We start from the raw sequence: 25,174 nt of genomic DNA, 5'->3' as shown, positions 1-25,174 counted from the left end.
GGCCAGGCATCATTGACGGAAAGGAGTACAGTCGACGTTTCGGGCCGACACCCTTCAGCAGAACTGATTGAAGGGTCTCGGGCAGAAACGTCGATTGTACTCTTTTCCGTGGATGCTGCCTGGCCTGCTGAGTTCCTCCAGCTTTCTGTCTGTGTTACCGCGTGTTCCTCTCTTTCCTCTGCAATTCCGACACCGATATTAGAGATACACACGATATAGGGGATTATTGGGCGGTGAAGTAAGGACGGGGAATTAAACATTTCTTTTGGTGATGGCAAAGGGGAGACGGATGAGCAGATGAGAGGTGATCCGCTTTAAGCGGTGTGGCTGTGCCTACAACGCCTGCGTGCTGGCTGAGAGCGGAGAGGGGGTTGCGTTTAAATTCAGATTCCAAATAACAGGAGGAGAAGAGAGGGGCAGGAGCGAGGATAGAGAGAGAAAAATAATAATGTATAGTTCATCTGCCATACTTGCCACCTTAAATATCAAAATTAGCCTTACTGCCGCGCCTCTTCATTAGAATTAAGACCCGAAGCCCTTTGAGGTTGGGAGCGCGGAGTTCTTGCTGCCCGAGTTGGTGTGATTGTACGTGGAGTTATGTGCTTGGCTTCCACTCCTCTTCGGTAGGGAAGAGGGGAGAATACTGCGGGAGAAGAGAGCCGATCTCACTCCGAGGCTGCGGTGACGCCGCCGGGATTCCTGCCGATGTACCACCGAGCAGGTAGGAGAGGCGAACTCGGGGTCCGGCTGAGCCCGGATCCGCGTCAGGTGGAGAGGGGCAGCCGTCCCCCTGTGAGCTGATGGGCAACTTCAATTCGCCGGGGGAAGCGACATTCCGCATCGTGAAACCCACTCTCATTTCGATTGTCTCCCAGGTTAATGTCCCCCTTCCCGCCGGTATTCAGTCCAACGTAGGCAGCCTGAAATTTGTGAGTACTTATTGGAGGCGGGCTGTTCCTTCACAGTTCTCTCCAACTATGCGCTACTTTTAACTTTGTTCTTTCGGGGGAAATTCAAAGATTTGCTCTTTATTTACAGCAGCGTCCTTTCGGATGGAAACTCCGCCTGTTTCTTGGTTGCTCCCGCGGGATATATTGAATGGGTGCTGCCGTTAGAATGGACGGCGTGGCTCAGTCCCCGGCCGAGGGGTTAGGGTGGGAGGTCGAGGGGGGGAGAAAAGGCATGGGTGGTTGGGGGACGACGGGCTGAATGCGCCTGTGGAGGAGAAATGCAGGTAGTCCGAGTCTTGGAGAGGGAGCAATGTATGATGGGGGCGGGGGAATCATAAAGCGTGGGTGTGTTGTTTTTTTTGCAACACGAGTTCAGATGCAGCAAACCTTCCGTCTTAGCCAAACACGCGAGGAAAGCGTTTAACTTTTCCAACTAATTGTGAATAAACATCTCTGGTTTAAGGCGCGGGAGCCTTGTTATAATTAAACAATACGCTGGGATGGAACAGCGCGTAAAATAGGCTGTCTGTCAATTAACCTGTCATTACAGAGGGCCGTAGAGTCCGATGAAAGACTTGAAACAAATGAGAAATCAGACTGTTCCTCGCTGACACTTTTTGACATCTGCATTGACAAACACTTCATACTCTGACCTTTAAATATATATATTCACTAGTACCGTGGCACACATTCAGAGATTATAAAGTGGCGCGCACACACACACACACACTATTACAGCTCTGTGCTGTGTCGGGGATTTTTTTCTCAATGCCACAGAGAGAGAGAATCACCGCTGCACCTTGTACCTTGCGAAAGGAGCTGCTTGTAATAATGAATGGTGTCGCTTTTTCTCGCAAATAACGCTCAAGGCGAGACTGCACTCTCTCCTAATAGCCCATGAAATGCAACATTTTAAACCGAGGGCACGTTTAATTTTACAGCGAACTGGAGACTACGTGCCTTTGATCGGAATTTCCCGGCAGTTTCTTTTGTAGACGTGCTACTGGGGACTGGTAATTAAACGGTTGTTATTTCCTACAGCGCAATTAACAAAACTTGTAATCAGGAGTGGCGTAATTATTAGCTACGATCTGTCATTGAAATAGCTAAATATTGCAATTCCCGGCTGGGACGCGGGTTTGATCATCTCATTGAGGGCAGTGTATCGTTTACAGCGGTTGACGGCGGGGTTCACTCTGGTCCGGAGAATGCAGTTCCCCAATACAACAGAGCTGTGATGAGGCGGTTTCAGAGAGAGCGGGCTGGACTTGAGAAACGCTTCTCTGCCTTTCGCTCAGAAGTGACACAACGCCGATGGAGGAATTAGTACCGCGGGATGTTTGCTGACCATTTTAGAGAGAGTTCAAGGGCTCGATTTACCACCCCTCCCTCCGGAGGCAGATTCTTCGACGGCGTTGCTCTCTCCCTCCAGAGGGTCAGCCTGAATGTATTTCAGTTTCTGGAGCGGGACCGAAACTCGCAGGGTTTGAAGGCAATCGTGCTGAACGCCGCAGTCTCGCAGCCGTCCCCAGAGCAATCCACTTCAGCCCACGTCCTTAACTCTTCCCCTGCCGCCCTGCAAATACTGTAGGTGTTTTCTTTTAGTTATTCCTGTTCCCTCTGTGAAAGTTGGATTGAAAGTGCGTCCGCTGCCCCTTCCGTTTACAACATGAAACTTAATGCTAGAACAGTTTCAGTAAAGGACGGCATACTACCCGTGGACAGTTAAAAACAGTTCTGCTCTATTCAGACCCCTTTGGTCGGAGTGGAGGTTTTGCTTTGTTTAGAGTTCAAGGTCAATGGCTGAACTCCCGCGATTCCGCGTGGTCCCGAGAAGATGCTGTTGAAACAGTCTGTCTAGAGCAGACGGTGTTGGTCACCCAGAGTAGACCAGTACATTCGCTTCCCAACAGGGCTTTTGTTTTTCCAATGATCTCCGTCACTTCAACAGGCTCTTTATTTATAAATTAGAATTGAATTCCCTTTTACAATGTGTTGGGGTCAGGATTTGGCGTCATAAAGCACGGAAATAGGCCCTTCGGCCCTTCGTGTCCTTGGTGACCAAGGTATCTGTCTGAGCTCGTCCCACTGACTGCATTCGACTCATCATCTCTAAACTTAACTATTCTAGTTGTACTTGACTCTGCAGCTTGTTCCATATACCCGCCACTGTGCTTAAAGCGTTACCCCTCGGGTCCCTTGCAATCATTCGCCTCGTACCGTAATGCTACCCGCTCCAGTTTTACACTCCACTCCCTTACCCTGGTGAAAAAGACCACGACTTTTCACCTTATCTGTGCCTCTCATGACTTTAGAAGCTTCCAGAACATCGTGGGGGGGGGCGGGGGGAACCCAGCCTCATTTCTCAATCCTCCAGTCCCAGTAACATCATCTTGCCCTTGAGCTTACCACGCTGCGTCTCAAGATCTCCACTGTTCCCTCACTGTGTTCAATCTGACAAGATGCAGATCCACCAGGAAGTATTTAGAAACCACAACTGATTACTCCACTGGTGCAACTCCCCCTTCTTTCTCCCATGATCTACTCTCCACTGCTATCAGAGTTTTCTTTCTTCACCCTTTACCTCTTCCACCCATCCCCTCCCAACTTCTTACTTCAACCCCCATCCTACACCCACCCACCCCTCACCTGGCTTCACCCATCACCTGCCAGTTTCTACTCCTTCCCCTCCCCCATCTTTTTATTCTGACTTTTGCCCCCTTCCTTCCAGTCCTGATGAAGAGTCTTGGCCTGAAACATTGACTGCCTATTCCCCTCCATCGGTGCTGCCTGACCTGCTGAGTTCCTCCAGCATTTTAAGGATGTTGCTCTGGATTTCCAGCATCTGCAGAATCTCTTGTGTGTACGATTGCCTCACTGTGGCAGTCAGCTTTGCCCTGGGTTCCACCCCTCCTCCAGGGGGACTCTTCCCTCACCAGATTCCAGCTTCACAAGCCTGCAAAACCATGGGTGAGGGAGGAGATACTGTGCTCATTGGCCCTGGAGTTTGCAATGTTGGAAAAGAGGCCAACACCTCATCACCTCCTTTTATAAATAATATAATGACTTCGCACTGACAACCCGAGTCCAGGCAACAATGATATATTGCATTTTGGTATAAATCATCCAAGCTTGGCTGTTTCTGAGCAAACATAAAACCATAAGACATGGGAACAGAATTAGACCATTCGGCTCATTGGGTCTGTTCTGTCGTGGCTGATTTATTATCCCTCTCAACCCTATTCTCCTGTCTTCTCCCTGTAACCTTTGATGCCCTTACTAACCAATAACCTATCAACTTCCACTTTAAATATACCCTATGACTTGGCCTCCACAGCTGTCTCTGGCAATACATTCCACAGATTCACCACTATCTAGATAAAAAAATTCCTCCTCATCTCTCTCCTAAAGTGGCATCCTTGTATTCTGAGGCTGTGTCCTCTGGCCCTAAACTCCCCCACTGCAGGAAACATCCTCTCTACATTGACTCTAGCTAAGCCTTTCAACACTGGGAGGAGCACCACTGACCACTGTGTGCTACCGCAGGGTTCATCACACGATCACTGGCATCCAGCATGTGACACATTCTGACACATTCCAAATGCAGAATGGGAAGACTTGTTCATTTTTTAGAGGTGCCACGGTAGTGTAACAGTTAGAGTAAAGCTATCACACTTCTGTATCTATCACACTATAACTGGAGAAGTTGCATGCCATCTTGGTCAATGTCTCCCATCCACTACATAATGTACTGGGTGGGCACAGGAGTACATTCAGCCAGAGACTCATTCCACCGAGATGCAGCACAGAGCGTCATAGGAAGTCATTCCTGCCTGTGGCCATCAAACTTTACAACTCCTCCCTTGGAGGGTTAGACACCCTGAGCCGATAGGCTGGTCCTGGACTTATTTCATAATTTACTGGCATAATTTACATATTACTATTTAACTATTTATGGTTCTATTACTATTTATTATTTATGGTGCAACTGTAACGAAAACCAATTTCCCCCGGGATCAATAAAGTATGCCTATGACTATGACTATGACAGCACCAGCAACTGGGTTTAATTCCTGCCAGTCTAAAAAGTTTGCGCATTCTCCCTGACTTTCCTTTGGGTGCTTCAGTTTCCTTCCACATTCCAAAGACGTATGGGTCAGCAGGTTAATTGGTCACATGGGAGTAATTGGGCTGCATAGGATCGTTGGGTTGGAAGTTTCTATTACTGTGCAGTATATCTTTTTAAAAAATAATAAAGACTCTTTGCTTGCATGGATCCTCTTTAATTGTTTATCAAGCAACGTTTTCCCCTCGATTGAAAAAGTTGTTTAAAGGAGGTGGAGAACACAAACTTTTTTACATGTTTCAATACATTTTTTAAAATCCTAAATCTTTTAACATTAACTCAAAGTCTAAACTGTTGTTTTATTGTTGCCATGTGTACCAAGATACAATAGGTGGAAGGAGAGGGAACTTCTGTTTGCACGCCTTCCAGGCAGATCATGCCCTACATTCAGGTAGGGAAGAGAAAATAATGCAGAATATTGTGTTACAGTTACAGAGAAAATGCAATGCCAGCAGGTAAATTGTGAAATCAAGAGTTAACCTTTCATCAAGAGTTAACAAGTGGTTACAACTGTTGCAAGGTAGTTACTTCCTCTTTGATAATAATTACCTGAGTGGAACAGGACAATAATCTTCAGCTTCAGAACAGATAGGTCTGAGCAAATGTGATGCTGTCAAGCTGAATAGTTGCAGGACTGGAGGGTGTTTGTCTCTGAACCACACTGTGAATGGTTACAGGAATGGAGGGTGTTTGTTTCTGATCCACACTGTGAATGGTTACAGGAATGGAGGGTGTTTGTCTCTGAACCACACTGTGAATGGTTACAGGAATGGAGGGTGTTTGTCTCTGATCCACACTGTGAATGGTTACAGGAATGGAGGGTGTTTGTCTCTGAACCCACACTGTGAATAGTTATGGGAATGGAAGGTGTTTGTCTCTGACCCACACAGTGAGTGGTTACAGGAATGGAGGGTGTTTGTCTCTGAACCACACTGTGAATGGTTACAGGAATGGAGGGTGTTTGTCTCTGAACCCACACTGTGAATGGTTACAGGAATGGATGGTGTTTGTCTCTGAACCCGCACTGTGAATGGTTACAGGAATGGAGGGTGTTTGTCTCTGATCCACACGGTGAATGGTTACAGGAATGGAGGGTGTTTGTCTCTGAACCCACTCTGTGAATGGTTACAGGAATGGAGGGTGTTTGTCTCTGATCCACACTGTGAATGGTTACAGGAATGGAGGGTGTTTGTCTCTGATCCACACTGTGAATGGTTACAGGAATGGAGGGTGTTTGTCTCTGATCCACACTGTGAATGGTTACAGGAATGGAGGGTGTTTGTCTCTGAACCCACACTGTGAATGGTTACAGGAATGGAGGCTGTTTGTCTCTGATCCACACTGTGAATGGTTACAGGAATGGATGATGTTTGTCTCTGATCCACACTGTGAATGGTTACAGGAATGGAGGGTGTTTGTCTCTGATCCACACTGTGAATGGTTACAGGAATGGATGGTGTTTGTCTCTGAACCCACTCTGTGAATGGTTACAGGAATGGATGGTGTTTGTCTCTGATCCACACTGTGAATGGTTACAGGAATGGATGGTGTTTGTCTCTGATCCACTCTGTGAATGGTTACAGGAATGGAGGGTGTTTGTCTCTGATCCACTCTGTGAATGGTTACAGGAGTGGATGGTGTTTGTCTCTGATCCACACTGTGAATGGTTACAGGAATGGATGGTGTTTGTCTCTGATCCACTCTGTGAATGGTTACAGGAATGGAGGGTGTTTGTCTCTGAACCCACACTGTGAATGGTTACAGGAATGGAGGGTGTTTGTCTCTGATCCACACTGTGAATGGTTACAGGAATGGAGGGTGTTTGTCTCTGAGTCCATTCTGAAGATATCAGCTAGCCACTCAATAGGTGACACTCGGAGTGGGATGGGTCTGTGATCAAGAACTAACCCATTGACCGTTGAGGAAATCGAACAGTCTAGACAGATTCTTCAAACATCGAGAGTGACACAACATGCAGAGATGCCGTCAGTCGGGGTTTTGCCCTGACCTTGGGTGTTGTCTGTCTGGAGTCTGCATGTTCTCCCTGAAACCACAAGGGTTTCTTTCAGATGTTTCAGTTCCTTTAGAACCAGAATCAGGTTAAATATCACTGAAATATGTTGTGAAATTTGTTGTTTTGCAGTAGCAGTACAGTGCAATACATAAAAAACTATGCAATGAAAATATGTATAAATATGCAAGTCTTAGGCACAGATATTGTAAATAGGCTTTTGCATAGTACTGTAGTAATTTTCTATATTGCACTTTGCCGCAAAGAAAACAGATTTCAAGACGTGTGAGTGATGATATCCTGATTCTGATGTGGGTCTGTGTTACGGACTGAGAGTGGAAAAGGGTCGGAGAGAGGGGAATCATGGTTGGGAAAAGGGACAGGAAGAAGAGAGTGAGTGGGAAGCTCCAGAGAGACCTTCCGTAATGATCAATCAACTGTAGGGTAACGTAACTGGGAGAAATGTACATAATTCACAACCACTGACATTGAGGTGGAGTTTCACTTTAAGAGGCAGGTCTGATGTGATGACGTCTTTATGTAAGGGTTCCAGCTTCCAGGGTTATCTCACGGTTCATTACGGACACCCTTTCAAGGCGACTCTTCCTGTGTGACAACGGGTGCTCAAGTGAGTGTGCTGCCAGTGTCGCCAATTGTCGAGAAGGCAAAGAGTGACAAAACCTCGCTGGAGGCCGCCAACGGCAACAGGACTGGGACCCATGGGACACAACGGATGACACTCTGCTTTAGAGGTTGACCTTGCATGTGGGACCTTGTCCTGGCTAAACAACCCAACTGCACTAAAGTTTGTTTGGCATGGCCTCAGGAAGGACGTGCCTGATTGGACTGTAGCCTGTATAGAGTACCAGCAGGCAAAAATTAGCTGTCACGTCCAGGCGCCGTTGGCACCTTTGGAGATCTCTGAGCGAACGTTTGACCATGTCAATGTGGACCTTGTTGGTCCTCTTCCTCCCTCCCGTGGCTTCACGCACCTTCTTATTATGGTGGACTATACCACCAGGTGGCCGGAGGTCATCCCTTCACCATTGACAATGGCTGCAGACGTGGCGCGAGCGTTCACCAGCACCTGGGGTGCTCCATTTGGCACCCACCTGATGTTTCCTCTGACTGCGGTTCCCAATTTATCTCAGACCTCTGGGCTGCGATGGCCTAGAACCTTGGTGTTAGGCTACATCACAACGCGGCATATCAACTGCAGTTCAATGGCCTTGTAAGTGGTTTCACTGCTCCTTAAAGGCTGCCCCGAGGGCTTCCCTGATGGACAAGTGTTGGCATGATCATCTCACCTGGGTCTGGCTGGGGCTCAGAACATCTCCAAAAGAGGATCTGTAGTCGTCCGCGGCTGAGTTGGTATACGGGCAGTTGTTATGAGTGCCAGGTGATTTCATTCCTGATGCCCTGACTGCCTGGTTGGCCTCTCAATGGTGTTGCACCCTCCTCTGTAAACTCAACTCCTTTGCATTTATTCCTACCTCCCGTCAAGGTGTACAACACTCTTGGGTTCCTGTTAACCTACGTTTCACCTCGTTTGTTTTCGTCCGCCATGAAGCACACCAACGTCCCCTTAGGCCCCCTTACGACGGCCCATTCCACATTTTGGAACAGGGAGAAAAGACTTTTATCATAGATAAGAGGAGCAAACCCGAACATATTTTGGTAGATGACCTTAAATCAGCCCACCAAGATTCAGAGTATTCTGCTGCCATGCCCCTGGCGTTATAACATGACCATGAGATGTGTCAACACACCTCTGGAAGAACCAGAGGCACCCGCTGTCCCTCCTCCCATGGCACACAGGACCTGAGCTGGGTTCCAGACATGCACACAATGTTTTAGTCAATTCTGTGGGGGCCCGTGTAAGGTAACACAGTTGGGAGAAATGTACGTAATTCACAACTGTCGACATTAAGTTGGGATTTCTTTCCGGGGGATGGAGTTGCTGGCTGAGGAAGGCAGCTCTGATGTGCTGAGATTGTTACGTAAGGATGTTTGGCACATTTTGTATTCAGATTTTGTAGTTCAATAAAATGTGTTACAGGTTTTGTAAAGATAAAACTCGCTCTCTTCTCCACATTGATAAGTACTGTAGCTGTATATATGTACGTACACACACCTGAGACAGTATTGTACAATATTTAAATAGGTAGTGCAGAAAGAATGGATAGTGAGATCGTGTTCATAGATTCATTGTCCATTCAGAAACCTGATGGCAGAGGAGAAGAAGCTGTTCCTGAATCATTGAGTGTGTGTCTTCAGGCTCCTGTACCTCCTCCTTGATGGTAGCAATGAGTGAGGGCAGATCCTGGGTGATGGGGGTCCTTAATGATTTGATGTTGCCTTTTTGAGGCATCGCCTTTTGGAGGTGTCCTCAATGCTGGGGATCACTAAGGCAAGCAAGTCAGTAGGTTAATTGGCCATTGTAAATTGCCTGTTGTGTGTAGGTAACTGATGGACTCTGGGATAGTTTAAGTCCAAGTTCATTGCCATTCAACTACACATGTATATAGCTAAAGGATGCATCATGCCTCTGGGACCAAGGTACAAAACAGCGTACATATAGTCACACACAGCACATATAGTTATGATCCAGCACGTACTGTCACAGCGTACATATAGTCACACACAGCACATATAGTTATGATCCAGCACGTACTGTCACAAAGTATTTGCACAAGTCCCTGAGTGCCTTGGCCTGCTGATTGAGAGGTTGACATTCAGTGTGAGGTGAATGTTGATGGAAGAGTTGAGAATAGAAACGGGGGCGGGGGGGGAATGTAGGATTGGGTGTTGCTGGTCAGTGTGGACTCAGGGGGCTTGTGTGCTGCATTCCTTTATAATGAAACCCAGATCGAGGGAGTGCTGGACTATATTTTGCATCTGACATTAGACCAACATCCCCCCCTGTAGAACCAGCAGCACAAATGAGAATCCCTGGCACTGTTCAGATAAAGAATAAGGGAGGTGTTTTTGTTCATATCTACCCCTCAAACTAATACCAACAATCCGTTGTCGAAACCCTGTGTGTGGGAGCTTGCTGTTAACAAGGATTTGAAGGAAAAGCTGGATATGACAAAGTTGTCCAAGATAGATTGGGCTCTTCTCTTTGGAGTGAAGGAAGATGGGAGATAACTGAATAAAGGTGATAAGAGGCATAGATCAAGTGGACAGGCAGAGATTTTTTTCCCGGGAAGGAAATGGCAATATGAGGGGGGATAATTTTAAGGAATTTGGAGTAAAGTATAGAGGGGAATAGAACATAGATGAGTACAGTACAGGAACAGGCCATTTGGCCCACAACATTGTGCTGAAACAGCTAAAAAGCAAATCAAAACCACCCAAACACTAATCCCTCCTACCTACACCATGTCCATATCCCTCCATCTTCTTTACATCCATGAACCCATCCAAACATCTCCTAAAAGCCTCTAATACATGTTGGACATGCATCTATCCTTGGTTGACACATGAGTTTAAAGACTTCATTTATTGCAAAGTGTTTGACACTCGCGCACAACCTCTCATGGTCCCAGAACACATCTTACCTCGTCAAGAAAGCTCACCAACACTTCTACTTTCTGAGGAGGCTGAATATAGCTGGACTTTGCACATTCATACCCACATCATTCTAAAGATGTGCAATAGAGAGCATCCTAACAGGTTGCATCACTGCATGGTACAGAAACCACAGACAGGAAGACTCTACAATGGTAGTCAAAACTGACCACCGTGTGTCTGACCCAGCCTACCCACCACTAAAGACATGCACCCAGAAAGTTGCCAGAAAAGGACCAGTAACATCCACCCACACTGCTCATGGACTGCTGTCCCACTCCCATCAGGGAGGAGGCTATGTAGCATCTAAGCCGGGACCACCAGACCCAAAAACAGTTACTTTCCCCAACCAGTAAGACTGATCAACACCTCCACCCACTAACCCACCACCACTTATTTCCTGTCAGTCACCTTCTGTACAGCCTTGCATCGTTTTATGGACATACAATCAATCTCTGATATAAGCTACCCTATGTATTTATATTCTGTGTGTTTTGTTGCTATTATTTTTTTTATCTTTCATTGGTCTTTTTTGTGCTGCATCTGATCTGGAGTAACAATTATTCTGTTATCCCTACACTCGTGTACAGGAAATAACATTAAACAATCTTGATACATCCTGAGTGTCTTCTCTGTATTGGTGTCTCACTGGTGTCAAGGTCTTTGGTGTCAGTTACAACAATGTCCAATCAACGTAATAATGGTAATGGTGCTTTGGATCACTTTAAAAACCATATATTTATACTGCACATTCAAAGTTCCTTTCCAAGGTTTTCTATTAATCATGCTATCGAGCTAACAAAGATAGTTGATGACATTGATTTATTGAAAAGGAAGTAGAGAATTTATTTGATGATGCATGCACTTGACATGCATATTGACAATACTATTTAGAGAGCAGCATGTAATCTTGCAAAGTGAAGCAGTCTATTGAGATGCGGTTAATCGCCCCTTCCAGAATCACTGGGTCACCATTATGAGGGTCCTGTGTCTTGGGCACATCAGCCTTGCAGATTTTCCCTGTCTTACCCAATCAGGGAAGCAGAAAGTTGTAAATTGTACAGTTTTGCTTGTGCTGTGCAGACTCTTAAATATAAGAAGACGACCTTCAGACCAATTTCTTATTTTCAATTTAACATTCCCATTCCAAAATCTTGTGTCCTGCCTATTCCCACGCCAATCCCAGCAAACTAGTCGACACAGTAGCATAGCAGATAGCATATTGCTTTACAGTGCCAGTGACTGGGGTTCATTTCCTGCCGTGGTCTGTAAGGAGTTTCTATCTTCTCCCTGTAACTACATGGGTTTTCTCTGGGTGCCATCCTGCTTAGGGTTAGTAAGTTGTGGGCATACTATATTGGTGCAAGAGGCACAGAAATTCTTACAGGCTGTCCCCAGCACATAGTCGGACAGTGTTGGTTATTTAAACAAACAACACATTTCACTCTGTTTCATTGCACAGTACATGTGACAAATAAAGCTAATCTTATAATCTAATGTTGTCACTAGAAATGTAGGCACAATGTTGACAGGTGATGAAGCTCTTGGCCGAATGGAAGGTTTCTGGTTTGAATTGCGTAGATGAGCGAATAAGTGGGTACCCTTATGAACGTTCGGAAATCCCTCAGCACTTCCCTGAACTGTTCTGAGTGTTGTCTGTACTTGTGTGTCTGTGGTGCTGCTGCAAACAGCTTTTTCCTTGTTTCTGTATCTGCACTGTGCTGTGTGCTGGCAATAAACGTCTTGATTCTTGAGCGGAAGTTAGAGAAGTCAATGTTCATGCCATCAGGTTGGAGGCTACCCAGACGGAATATAAGGTGTTGTTCCTCCAACCTGAGTGTGGCTTCATCTTGACAGTAGAGGAGGCCGTGGATAGACATGTCAGAATGGGAATGGGACGTGGAATTAAAATGTATGGCCACTGGGAGATACTGCTTTTTCTGGCAAACAGAATGTACTTCTGCTAATGCCCCACCTCCACCTTGTACCCCATCCATTATTTATTTATATACACACATTCTTTTTCTCTCTCTTCTTTTTCTCCCTCTGTCCCTCTGACTATACCCCTTGCCCATCCTCTGGGCTTTCCCCCCCCTTTTCTTTCTCCCTAGTCCTCCTGTCCCATGATCCTCTCGTATCCCTTTTGCCAATCACCTGTCCAGCTCTTGGCTCCATCTCTTCTCCTCCTGTCTTCTCTTATCATTTCGGATCTCCCCCTCCCCCTCCCACTTTCAAATCTCTTACTATCTCTTCTTTCAGTTAGTCCTGACGAAGGGTCTCGGCCCGAAACGTCGACTGTACCTCTTCCTAGAGATGCTGCCTGGCCTGCTGCGTTCACCAGTAACTTTTATGTGTGTTGCTAGAAATTCCAGCATCTGCAGATTTCCTCGTGTTTGAATTTCTGTGCTGCAGTGCTCTATCACCCTGTGACACAATTTAAAAATAATCTCATTGGCTTTAATATGTTTCATAGTAATAAAAGTGCCATATAAATGCAAATTGTTTTTGTTTCTTCCTTGCTGTGGATTTTTGAGGTTCTCATTAGAACTGTTACCCTCTTCGTGTACGTGGACTGTCTGCTGTAGGGGCACGGCAGCCCACCACAGTCTGCCGACACCTCCATTTCTCACTTGCTAACTTCCGTGTGACCATCGGCAGGGAGCTCGCTGAATCTCTGCTAATTAATGCCGGGCTCGACAAGAGTCACACTGGGCAGCCTGGTCTCCCTCCAGGGGCAGATTGGACTGTCCAGACCTCCGAGCAAGGCTCATAAATGATCATCAACGTGAATTCACGGGGAAGGATGTACGGAGCCCATAAATCGGTCATCTGTGTCCGTGTCAACTTCAGCACCGCACAAACAAAATAATAAACAGTGAAGATAAAATCTGATTTGGATTGTAGAGTTTGCATTTACACTGGATCTTCTGGTTCCCAATTCAATATGCTGATATTAAATTTGTATCCCTGTTATTTTAACTCAGGCATTAACTTCTTTTGGGTTTTATGTGAGACCAGCAGAAGGTAGATAATCCAATTCCTTTATGTCTTTTGAAATTAGCTTTGCAATAATCTTCAATAAGCGATGCCGCTCGTTGCGGGGGCTGTCCGTGATCCACTTACTCCTGGCTCGGTTTGAAGTCGTGCTCCTGGGTCCCAAGCACAGAAAATGAATCAGCGAGCGCTGTCATGGCTCACAGGCCTGGCGGTGACGGTGGACAGAGACGGTCGAGGGGCTGGGGTGGGGAGAGGAATAAACTGTACGGTGTTGAGTCGTAAGGTTCAGGAACCGTTATTACTCTTCAACTGCCAGACTCCTGACATCTTCACTCCCCTCCACACTGAACACAACCCGAGGACTCACTTTCAAAGACTCTATAACTCGTTCTCAGCTTTATTGATGTATTATTGAAGTAGTTTTTGTATTTGCAGTTTCAGTGTATAGTTTTTCATTCGTTCTTTTGTATAACTTTGTTCTACTGTGAATGCCTGCAAGAAAATAAAGCTCAGGGTAGAATTTCGTGATGTACGTACTTTGATAATAAATTTGAACATGAATCTCGGGGTCGAATTTCGTGATGTATACGTAATTTGTTTTGAACTTTCAGCGGTTGGAGGAAGGCAGGGAACCAGACAGAAGGTGGATGATAGAGTGGAGGCTGTGATGGAGGTGGTAGTTGCGCGTTTGATAGCGATGGGAGAGGTTGGTCGTAGAGTCATAGGGCATAGGTCAAAGAGTCATGTGGTGCCAGGGTAGCATATCGGTTGGATTAATGCTATTACAGCTCGGGATGTCAGAGTTCGGAGTTCAATTCCGGTGTCCTCCGTAAGCAAGTCTGTACGTTCCTTCCCATGTGTGTGTGCATTTCCTCCGCCTTCCTCCCGCAATCCACATGCTATCCAAATTTCTTTTAAATCTTGTTATTGGACCTATCTCGATCTCTTCCTCTGGCAGCTCATTCCCTGTATGGACGACCCTCTGGGTGAAGAAATTACCTCCTGAGCCTCTTAAATCATTCCCCTCCCACCTTAAACCCTAGAGATTCTGCAGATGCTGGAAATCCAGAGCAACTCACCCAAAACGCTGGTGTCATGGTCCATTCGGTGAAATCCGCACTCCGGTTCATGGTCCGGTTTATCGATCCTTATTCCAGGTTTTCCTGTTTTCCCTTGTTCCATTGGGTGCCTTAATTGAGGCACCTGGTTCTTGTTTTGGGCTGGCACATAAATACCTCTGCAAACCAAGGATTCCCTGCCGGACTGTTCCCTTCCCCTCCCCATCTGAATCCCTGACAGTTACCTCGGCAAGTATCCTTGGCAGTCATCCTGGCCCTGCATTCAAGAAAGGGTCCTGGCCCTGCTTCCTAGAAAGTGTCCCGGTCCTGTGCTCCAAGGAGGGTCCTGGTCCTGCGCTCCAAGGAGGAACCCGGCTCTGTACCCAAGAGCCTAATGAAGCCAGGTCCAAGTGCCAAGTCCTGGCCTGGAGTTCCACGTCCTGGCCTGGATTACCTTGCCCAGCCCGGTGCTGGAGTTCCCTCGTCCTGTCCAAACCTAGTCCAAGAGCCTCGTCCTGACCAAGTCAAGGCTTTGTGTTCTCGTCCTGTCCACGTGCCTCGTCCTGTGCAGGCTTTCCACATCCAGTCCTCGTAGCCACATCTCGTCCTCACCTAGATCCGGGGTCTGAACTCTAGTCAAGACCCAGGTTCCGGGTCCCTATCCAGTCTCTGGCTCGGAGTCCAAGCCCAGGCTCCTAGTTCCCAGTTTTCCTAGTCCTGGTCCCGCTTTCCTAGTCTTAGTCCCAGCCCAGGCCCAGTGCCCTTGTCTCGTACAGGGCTTGTGTCCATGTCCAGCGTCATTTCTTCCTGACTCCCCTTGCTTTCTTGATAAACCTTGTCCTGTTCCTAGTACTTCAGTGTCTGTGTCTTGTATTTGGGTCTGCTCCCAATGCTCCCTTATGACAGCTGGAGGAACTCAGCACCCATGGAGAGGAATAAACAGTTGACATTTTGGGCTGAGACCCTTCATCAGGACTGGAAAGGAAGGAGGTATAAGCCAGAGAGGGGGCAGGGTAGATGCTAGCAGGTGATAGGTGAAACCAGGTGAGGGGGTGGAGGAGGGGGATCTCAGGTTAAACTTGTGATCTCTAGTCTGAAGGAGGTGCAGGTATCTATCAGCAAAAAAGGAGAAAATAAACAAAATAAGCTTTATTCATAATAGAACTTATTTACGAGAATAAACCATTCACTGCCTTTTCGTCCTTTACAAACCTGGCCTTCTATGCTGTTCTATTACATTCATGAGGAGCACTACTGCCGCTCATGTGCTGTATACTAACTACTACAATAGATGAGGGCCTCTTCCCCCCCGCCACCCAGCCCTTCCCTCTCTAGTAGGAGCATAACCCTACACCGTGGTTCTCCTCCCCCACCAGCCCTTGCAGTGGCTGCACCAAGCCTCAGCGCGTGCCCCAGCAAGTACTCCCACAGCCTCAACTGTGCCAGTCAGCAGCATTCTTACATGGACATCTCGACGTGCTGATAGACCAACAGAGTTCGGGCATCTTTCACCGAGCTGATGATATGTCAGCAGCTCTTGATGTTTGCCTCCGTGGGTGCGCCCCTGGGAGCAACCCTCAGATGAGAGGACCTCCTGTCGCGCAGCAGTTTGAGCTGAACCACGACACGGGCCCTTTCATTGTTCCTCTGTCTCTTTGCCAGCCTGCCGTCCGCAAAGAGGTGAGCTGCTGTCTCTCTGCCACTGGTCACCCCGCGGGCGGTGGGCTGTTGCGGTGATGCAGGAAGGAGCCATTGCTGATTATGTGAGGTTACAGACCTGAGTGCTTAGCCTATTAGTCTGTCACGTCCCCAGTACCCGAGCACCTTCACCAGGCTCACACCTTAATGCTGGAGTGAGGGAACCCTGCTCAGTTCTTAGTGCCTCATTACTCATTGATGTGTTAAACTGGGGCCTGGTGTGTTCTCTCAACTGCCCTTGTGATTCCATGGCACTGTTCCAGAAGGGCCCGGGAATCCTCACCAGTTTCTGGAGAAGTGATCGCTTGGTCGATTTCCTTGACAAGTAACCAGGTATTCATCATTAATATGGTGTGTGAACTCTCTGTGCATGTTGGCTGTTACATCTCTCATGGTGATTATGGTTACACTTGAACAAACCTTTAGAGACCTAGAGCTCTACAGCACAGAAACAGGCCCTTTGGCCCATCTAGTCCATGCTGAACTGTTGTTCTGCCTAGTCGCATCCACCTACACCTGGACCATAGCCCTTGAATGATGGAATCAAGCCTGCATCCAGCACTTCCACTGGCAGCGCACTCCACGTTCACATCACCCTCTGAGTGAAGAAGTTCGCCCTTGGGTCCCCCTTAAATACTTCACCTGACACCCTTAGCCTACGACACCTAGTTCTAGTCTCACCCAAATTCGGTGGGAAAAGCCTGCTTGCATCCTACCCACATTTCTCATAATTTTCTGTCAAATCTCCCCTCATTCTCCTCTGCTCCTCTTCGTTGGTTAGAATGTGTTTTGGTGGTTTAACATACTCCATGTTCTATTTTAATTCGGTGTTGTGTTTGGCCTGCAATGTCAGTGCTGTATACGAGGTTGAATTACTCTAAAACTCTTCTGCCAGCATGTGATGCACCCCCCCCCCATTCCCCGTACGTATACTTGCATCTATCTAACAGCCTCTTAAACACACTGTCATATCTGTTTCCATGGCACCCACCACTCTGCTTTTTTAAAAGAAACTTGACCCACCTATCTCCTTTAAACCTCATCCTCTCAAATGATGTCTTCTGGTACTTGACATTGCGAAGCTCTGTACAAAGATTATGATTCTCTATCTTGTCCAGGGTTGTTAAAGGTTACTGACGAAATATTGGTTGTCATTTCGTGGTACAACACAGTGACAGGCCCTTCCAGCCCAACGAGTCCGTGTTGCCCAGTTACACCCATGTGACCAGTGCACCTACTAATCCGTACGCTTTTGGAATGTGGGAGGAAACCGGAGCACCAGGAGGAAACCCACGTGGACATGGGGAGAGCGTACAAACCCCTTACAGACAAAGGCAGGATTGAGTCTGGGTTGCTGGCACTATAATAACGTTACACTAACCTCTACACTACCATGTCGCCCCTGTTGAATATGCTTTATTAAGTGGTTTTCTGCATTATTTTATACAGTCAGAGAGTACTACAGCACAGACACAGGCCCTTGGACCCATTCAGAATGATCCTGGGAATGAAAGGGTTAACATAGGAGCATTTGATGGGTTGCTGGAGTTTAGAAGAATGAGGTGGGAATCTCATTGAAACTTATTGGATATTGAGAGTCCTCGAGTGGATGTGGAGATGCTGTTTCCAATAGTGGGAGAGTCTAGGATCAGAGGGCACAGCCTCAGAACACAGGGCATCCCTTTAGAACAGAGGTGAGGAGGAATTTTTTCGCCGAGGGTGGTGAGTCTGGATTTATTGCCGTAAACGGCTGTGGAGGCCATGTCCTTGGGTCTATTTAAAGAGGAAATTGATAGCTTCTTGATCAGTCAGGGTGTCAAAGGATATGGAGAGAAGGCAGGAGAATGGGGATGAGAGGGATAATAAACCAGCCATGATGAAATTATGGAGCAGATTCAATGGGTGGATTGTGCACCTGTGTCTTATGGTCTAAGCACAGAAACATCTTGTCCATGCTGACAGGGAATAAGTATTCGGAAGTGAGTAAGTCCTATCTGTCTGCACCTGGAAAAGAGAATTCCATATGGCTCAAGTCCATGTCACTTTGCAGGTATCCTTCCGTGGTATTGAGAATTCCATACGTAAATTCCATAGGTAAAGAGAATTCCATATGGCTCAAGTCCATGTCCCTTTGCAGGTACCCTTCCGTGGTATGGCTACCATTCTGGTAACATTGTCCCCATGAGAAATATGGAATAGTCGATTCCTGCTACAGAAAACTCCACTCCTTTCTGATCAGAAATGCCCATCCTTGAGTATCTCATTAATCAGTAAATCCTCACTGCAAATTCTGCAATGGTTTAGTTGCTCTGTCGTGGAATTCAAAAGCACTAATTCCCTGACCTTTCTGCTTTAGAAGCTTTTGGTAATTCAATTGACCTTAATTCTGTCCTCTATTGCTAGCCAAATGCAGATTATCACTTGATAATCCTGTTGTGATTATGTTCCCATTGTCCATCCTTCAGAGGGATGGATAGCCCTGGACGGAAAGCTCTGAATGTAGTAACTCACTGCCGTCAGCATTAATTGCAGTGCAGCATTTGCAAAGGGAAGAATTTGGAGGCAGCCACCCAGTCACAGTCCAGACAGCTGTACTTCAGTAAAAGGAATACAAAGTAAACGCAATCCAAAGAGTAGGTGGAGGAATTCCTGTCAGTTAGTGGTGGCCTATGCTCAATTGTTGATTCGGTGGTTGAAGATCTTGTCGGAATAATTGTTTACTAACACTCTTAAAACAGATGAACTCCCAACATGTAATTCTCCGTAACTTCCGCCAACTCCAACGGGATCCCACCACTAAGCACATCTTTCCCTCCCCCCCTTCTTTCCACAGGGATCGCTCCCTACGTGATTCCCTTGTCCATTCGTCCCCCCCATCCCTCCCCACTGATCTCCCTCCTGGCACTTATCCCTGTAAGTGGAACAAGTGCTACACATCCCCTTACACTTCCTCCCTTACCACCATTCAGGGCTCCAGACAGTCCTTCCAGGTGAGGCAACACTTCACCTGTGAGTCAGCTGGGGTGATATACTGCGAACGGTGCTCCCGATGCGGCCTTTTATATATTGGCGAGACCCGACGCAGACTGGAGTCGGAGTTTGTGGAGATTTGGTATGACATCTAAAACTTTGACAAGCTTCTATAGATGTGTGGTGGAGAGTATATTGACTGGCTGCATCATAGCCTGGTATGGAGACACCAATGCCCTTGAATGGAAAATCCCAGAAAAAGTAATGGTTACAGTCCAGTCAATCAAATGTAAAACCACCCGCACCATTGAGCACATCTACATGAGATGCTGTCGCAAGAAAGCAGCATCCATCGTCAGAGAGCCCCCACCACCCAGGATATGCTCTCTTCTTGTTGCTGCCATCAGGAAGAAGATACAGGAGCCTCAGGACCTACATCACCCGGTTCAGGATCAGTTATTATCCCTGCTCTTCAACCAAAGGGATAACTTCACATACCCATCATTGAAAAGTTCCCACAACAAATGGACTCACTTTCAAAGACTCTTCATCTCATGCTCTTGGTATTTATTGATTATTTATTGTAATTCTTTTTCTTTTTTTGTATTTGCACAGTTTGTTGCCTTCTGCACTCTGGTTGAATGCCCAAGTTGGGCAGTCTTTCATTGATTCTGTTATGGTTATTATTATATCGATTTATTGAGTATGCCTGAGAGAAAATGGAATTTACTTTGATCTTTGAACTTTAGGGGGAATGTTAGAGGTAGACCTTTTACACAGAGTGGTGGATGAATGGAACACAATGCTGGGGTAGTGGCAGGTGCTGAAACAGGGGCATCTAGGAGATTCTGAGATGGGCACATGGAGGAAAGAACAATGGAGCAAAGGCTTAGAGTAGGTTATAAGGTCAGCACAACATTGTGGGCTGAAGGGCATTTACTGTACTGTTCTAAGTAATAGTAAACTGTTCCTGTTGACAGAGGATCAAGAAACAGACGCCTAGATTTAAGCTAAATAACATCTAAATGAAAAGTAAGTGTAACACTTGTTGTATCTAGTGGCATGGTCTCAGGGGGTGGCACGCCCTCCCCGACCAAACTTCAGCACTCTTGTTTGGGTGGATGCTGCATGTTGTGTCCCCTGTATAAAATCAGTACCCCGAAATAACATTCAGTCCACAATGTGCAGTTAAACGACTAAGATATTATATTTAAGTATGGGATTAGTAGAGAAACAGAAGAAAAGGAAAACAAATAAAAGGTGCCAATAATCTCATCAACATGTCCAGTGCACAAATGTTGGAGCTCACGGATTCCATTTTGTTGATCCTCCTTCGCTTTTCGTCGACCCCTGGGCTTCCGCCCCGAGCCCAGGCCTAGCGGGTCAGGCAACCGTCTCCTCAAGCCACGTCTCCTCTCTTCATCCTCTTCACGCCTTCTCCCCAAAGCACGCACAAACTAACAGCTTTCACACAGACAGAAACAATAACATCTATCCCAATTGGTTAGCAAATGAATGCAAGTCCTGTTATCACTAATTACAACCCAAACATGCTGCTACAGAGAACGTTACCTCATCAGTTAACATTACAGAGAAGCCATTTCATTATACACTACAGAGAAACCATTTCATTATTAGCCTTAGCAAGTAACATGAAAGAAGAAACCCTTACATAAGAGAAATACTTCCTTTTAGCAAATATTTATGTGTTGGCATGTGGCCAAGTGGTTAAGGCGTCGGTCTAGTGATCTGAAGGTAGCTAGTTTGAGCCTCAGCTGAAGCAGTGTGTGTGTCCTTGAGCAAGGCACTTAACCACAGATTGCTCTGCAACAACACCGGTGCCAAGCTGTGTGGGTCCTAGTGCTCTTCCCTTGGACCACATTGGTGGCGTGGAGAGGAGAGACTTGCTGGGCAACTACTGGTCTTCCATATAATCTTGCCCAGGCCGGCGTCCTGAAAATCTTCCAAGGCGCAAATCCATGGTCTCATGAGACTAACGGATGCCTATATGATTTACTCCTTGCAAAGGTGATGGGTGCAGGTACAGTTGTGCGTCTGACAAGAATTTCAGTTCTTAAATGGGTGTGGAGAGGATGTTTCCAATAGTGGGAAAGTCCAGGACCATGGGACAATGCCCCAGAATAGACGGACGTCCCTTTAGAATAGGAATGAGGAATTTTTTATATATGAAGGAAAGGCTAGATTGATATAGAGTAGCTTAAAAGATCGCACAACATTGTAGGCCATAGGGCCTCTACTCTGTTGTAGTGTACAAAGTTCTAAGTAGATTTTTATTAAAAGTATTATTATTTATTTATCTGTAACCCTCTCACTGTAAGCTTGTAATGAAATAGCTTTTACTGTGAATTCAAGCCTAGTAGCAACAATGCATGGGGAATAATGAGGAAAAAGCGATTTCCAATAAATAAACATGTCTAGGGTAAATATGATTTGGGTAAACACAAAACATAAAAGTTTGAAGTTTCCTTTAAGGGAAAGTAGGATTGTTAATTATGAACACTGACACACCCAAGCAAATTTACTGTTCGCCAGAAAGCAATAAATTAACTTACACCAGTATAAAGTTAGATTGAAAATTGTATTGACAAAATATTTTAAACTGTTCTAAGCAAAGTAAAGAAAAGGGCCCACCATATAGTGCACGTAATTGTTGGAGCTCATTGTTGCATAGTCAATCCAGTTTGCCTCACTTCATTTACTCATGGTACTGAAATGGTTTTGCATTTCACCGTGTTTTTCTGCAATGTTTGTTGTCTGTTTCCATTTTCCTCTTTCTCTTTCTTTGATCCCATGCTCTGTCCAGAAAAAATTGTTAACAAGACAAATCCTACAGATTAATTCAACAAGTCTGACTTATCAATCAACTGAATTTTTATTTTAAGCAGAAAAAATGAAATATTCGATTATATCATGTAATTAAAGGAACATTTAATGCATTGTGAGAAAATTTGCAGAAGAATAAAATACCCAACAGCAAAACTGTATTTAATAAAATAATGCACGGTCTTAAACCAAGGTATTACATATTATTTAAGTATGTATACTAAATACAACCTTGAGATTTGTCTCCTTACAGGCAGCCACAAAACAAAGAAACCCAACAGAACCCATTAAAAAATGACCATCAAGCACCCAATGAGCAGGAAAACAAATCAAATCGTGCAAACAATAAAGTAAGCAAATACCATTCAAAGCTGAAGTGCACAGAAGTGAGTTCACAACCATGATCACTGCAGCCAATTCAGGAGCCCATTAGTTGCAGGCCACAGCCTCAGTTCAGTGAGTAAACCTTGCCGAGCAGTGAGCTGAACCAGCTCATCTCTCGCCTCCAGCCCTGACACTCTGACCATTTTAATCTGGACTGGTGCTTAAATCATCCAAACCTTGCTCTCAGACCTGGCTCCTGCCATTTTGATATGCCCTTGGGCCTGGACCCAGCTGCCCCAATTAGGCCTGTGCCCGACCTTTCGAATTCGGCCTGGCACTTAAAGTGGTTGAACCTCAGGGCTTCCCTTGCTCTGGAGCCCAGGCCCTGCCACCTCAACCCTGTCTCAGCTCGGTTCTGCTGCAATGAATCACCTCCAAGTCCCCTCCAGCAATGGCCAAACATTGGCTCGTTCCCTGTGCTCAGGCCCAGGCGCCACTGCTTCCATTCGGCGTCCCAGCTCTCCTTCATCTTCAAGACTTCACTTCACACCACAAAAATGCCAGGTCATACAGGTGGTCCAAATCCCAGCTCTGAAATGGACATTGTGGAGTATTGAATGCACTGATCATATCTGAGAAAAAGTGTGGTTAGTACAGTAATCTATAGTTTCATTTGTTTTCTTTGCTACGGGCAAGACATTGTTGTGCTTCCCCAGTACCATCTTTAACCTATGTTCTATGAATTTCTTTAGCCAGAGGGTGATGACTCTGTGGAATTTATTGCCCAGAGACTGTGGTATTGGCTATATTTGCTATAATTATATTTGCTATATATATATATTGGCTATAGTTATTGGCTATATTTAAAGCAGAGGTTGACAGCTTCTTGATTAGTAAAGGTCAAAGGTTATGGGGAGAGGACAGGAGAATGGGATTGGGAGGGGAAATAAATCAGGCAAAACGAAATGGGAGAGTAGCCTCAATGTCCAAAATGGCCTAATTCTGCTCCTATGTGCTGTGATCTTGAGGGGAGAGATAAAGTAATGAGAATAGGGAACTATCAAGGGAAGGGAGCCAACTGGATTATTATTACAGAAAGCTAGTGATGGGCTGAAATGAAAGAACTCATTTTCTTAAATCTTGTAGCAAAGGGAAAATGTTCCTGAGCACAGAAGGAAAGGAGATCTTCATATCCAGGAAAATTTTAAAATGCTGGAGAGGCCTTTGTGACCAAGCCTGTCACATCCCAGTGATGTGTGAAGAGATTTCTGCCTGTACTGTCAGAGTTCCAGACACCTCCTGACCTGCGGCTGAAAGAACATTTTCCTCTTCTCCCAGCTAACCCGTCTGTTGGTTTAAGTCGATTCACAAAGCCACTCATTCACACTTACCTCTATCCAGGCCTCTTGTAATATCAGACCTCTGGAATAAAAGATGGCGAGAGGCCAGACAATTGTTGGCAATCGGTTTTGCAATTCATTTTAAATAACCCGGGGGCTATAATAAGGAATGAAACAAAAACATTTGAATTCTAAGTGTTTTTAACGGTGATTTAGACAGAGTCTTAGAGAACCTTCAAACAGAAACAACTAACAGAAGAGGAATAGATGAAAATGCGGATGCTGATGTTTATTTGGACTTTCTACGTTGAAGTTGTATAAGACATTGGTGAGGCCTCAGTTGGAGTACTGTGTGCAATTCTGGTCACCTACCTACAGGAAAGAGTTGAAATAAGATTTGAAAGAGTGCAGAGAAACTTTACAAGGGTCTTGTTGGGACTTGAGGACCTGAGTTTTAGGGAAAGGTTGAATAGATTGGGATGTTATTCCGAGGAGAATGAAGGGAGATTTGATAAAGGTATATAAAATTACCCAATCTATACCCCTCAGAAATGCAAGAGGTTTTTTCCACTGAGGTTGAGTGAGACTAGAACTAGAACTTTTAGGTTAAGGGTGAAAGGTAAAATATTTAAGTGGAGCATGAAGGGCAACTTTTTCACTCGGGGTGGTAAGAGTGTGGAATGAGCTGCCACTGGAAATATGGGTTCAGTATCAACATTTAAGAGAAGTTTGGATAAGTACATGGATAAGATAAAACTTTATTTACCCCAAAGGAAATTATTATTGCAAGGTTGCTCACTCAGAAATATTACTGTAAAATATGAAATGTAGGCATTGAGTTACGAAAAAATACAAACTGTGCATTAAAAAGTAATAATGCAAAATACAGATGTGCAATGAAATCATATACTTATACACTTAAGGAGGAGGAGTTGTAGAGTCTTATAGCTACAGGGAGAAAGGATCTCCTGTGGCGTTCAGTGGTGTGCCTCGGTGGAATCAGTCTGTTACTGAAGATGCTCCTCTGCTTATCCAGTGTGTCATGAAGGGGGTGAGAGAGATTGTCCATTATTCTCCGTAGCTTCTGCAGAGTCCTCCTCTCAGACACAACCACCAGGGAATCCAATTCCACCCCCCAGAACAGAACAAGCCTTCCTGACGAGCTTAGTGATCTTCTTGATGTCAGCCGTTCTCACCCTGCCGCCCCAGCAGACCACAACGTAGAATGGAATGCTGGCCACCAACGGGTTGTAGACCATCTGCAGCATCGTACTGCAGACGTT

At 45.8% G+C, this 25,174-nt stretch overlaps 1 long non-coding RNA gene across 1 annotated transcript in view; it reads left to right on the top strand.

The window, feature by feature from the left end:
* Window positions 1–427: 427 nt before the first annotated feature.
* The window catches only part of LOC134359738 (uncharacterized), a 182,856-nt gene continuing 158,109 nt past the window's right edge, over window positions 428–25,174 (top strand). Inside the window, exon 1 of the long non-coding RNA XR_010021188.1 lies at window positions 428–721. This is a non-coding gene — a long non-coding RNA (uncharacterized LOC134359738). The remainder of the gene's footprint in view (window positions 722–25,174) is intronic.

Source organism: Mobula hypostoma, chromosome 2 (assembly GCF_963921235.1).
Source record: "Mobula hypostoma chromosome 2, sMobHyp1.1, whole genome shotgun sequence".
In the NCBI taxonomy this organism is placed as follows: Eukaryota; Metazoa; Chordata; class Chondrichthyes; order Myliobatiformes; family Myliobatidae; genus Mobula; species Mobula hypostoma.
Note: the sequence above shows the minus strand (reverse complement) of the source record. Positions and strands in the feature narration are given on the sequence as shown.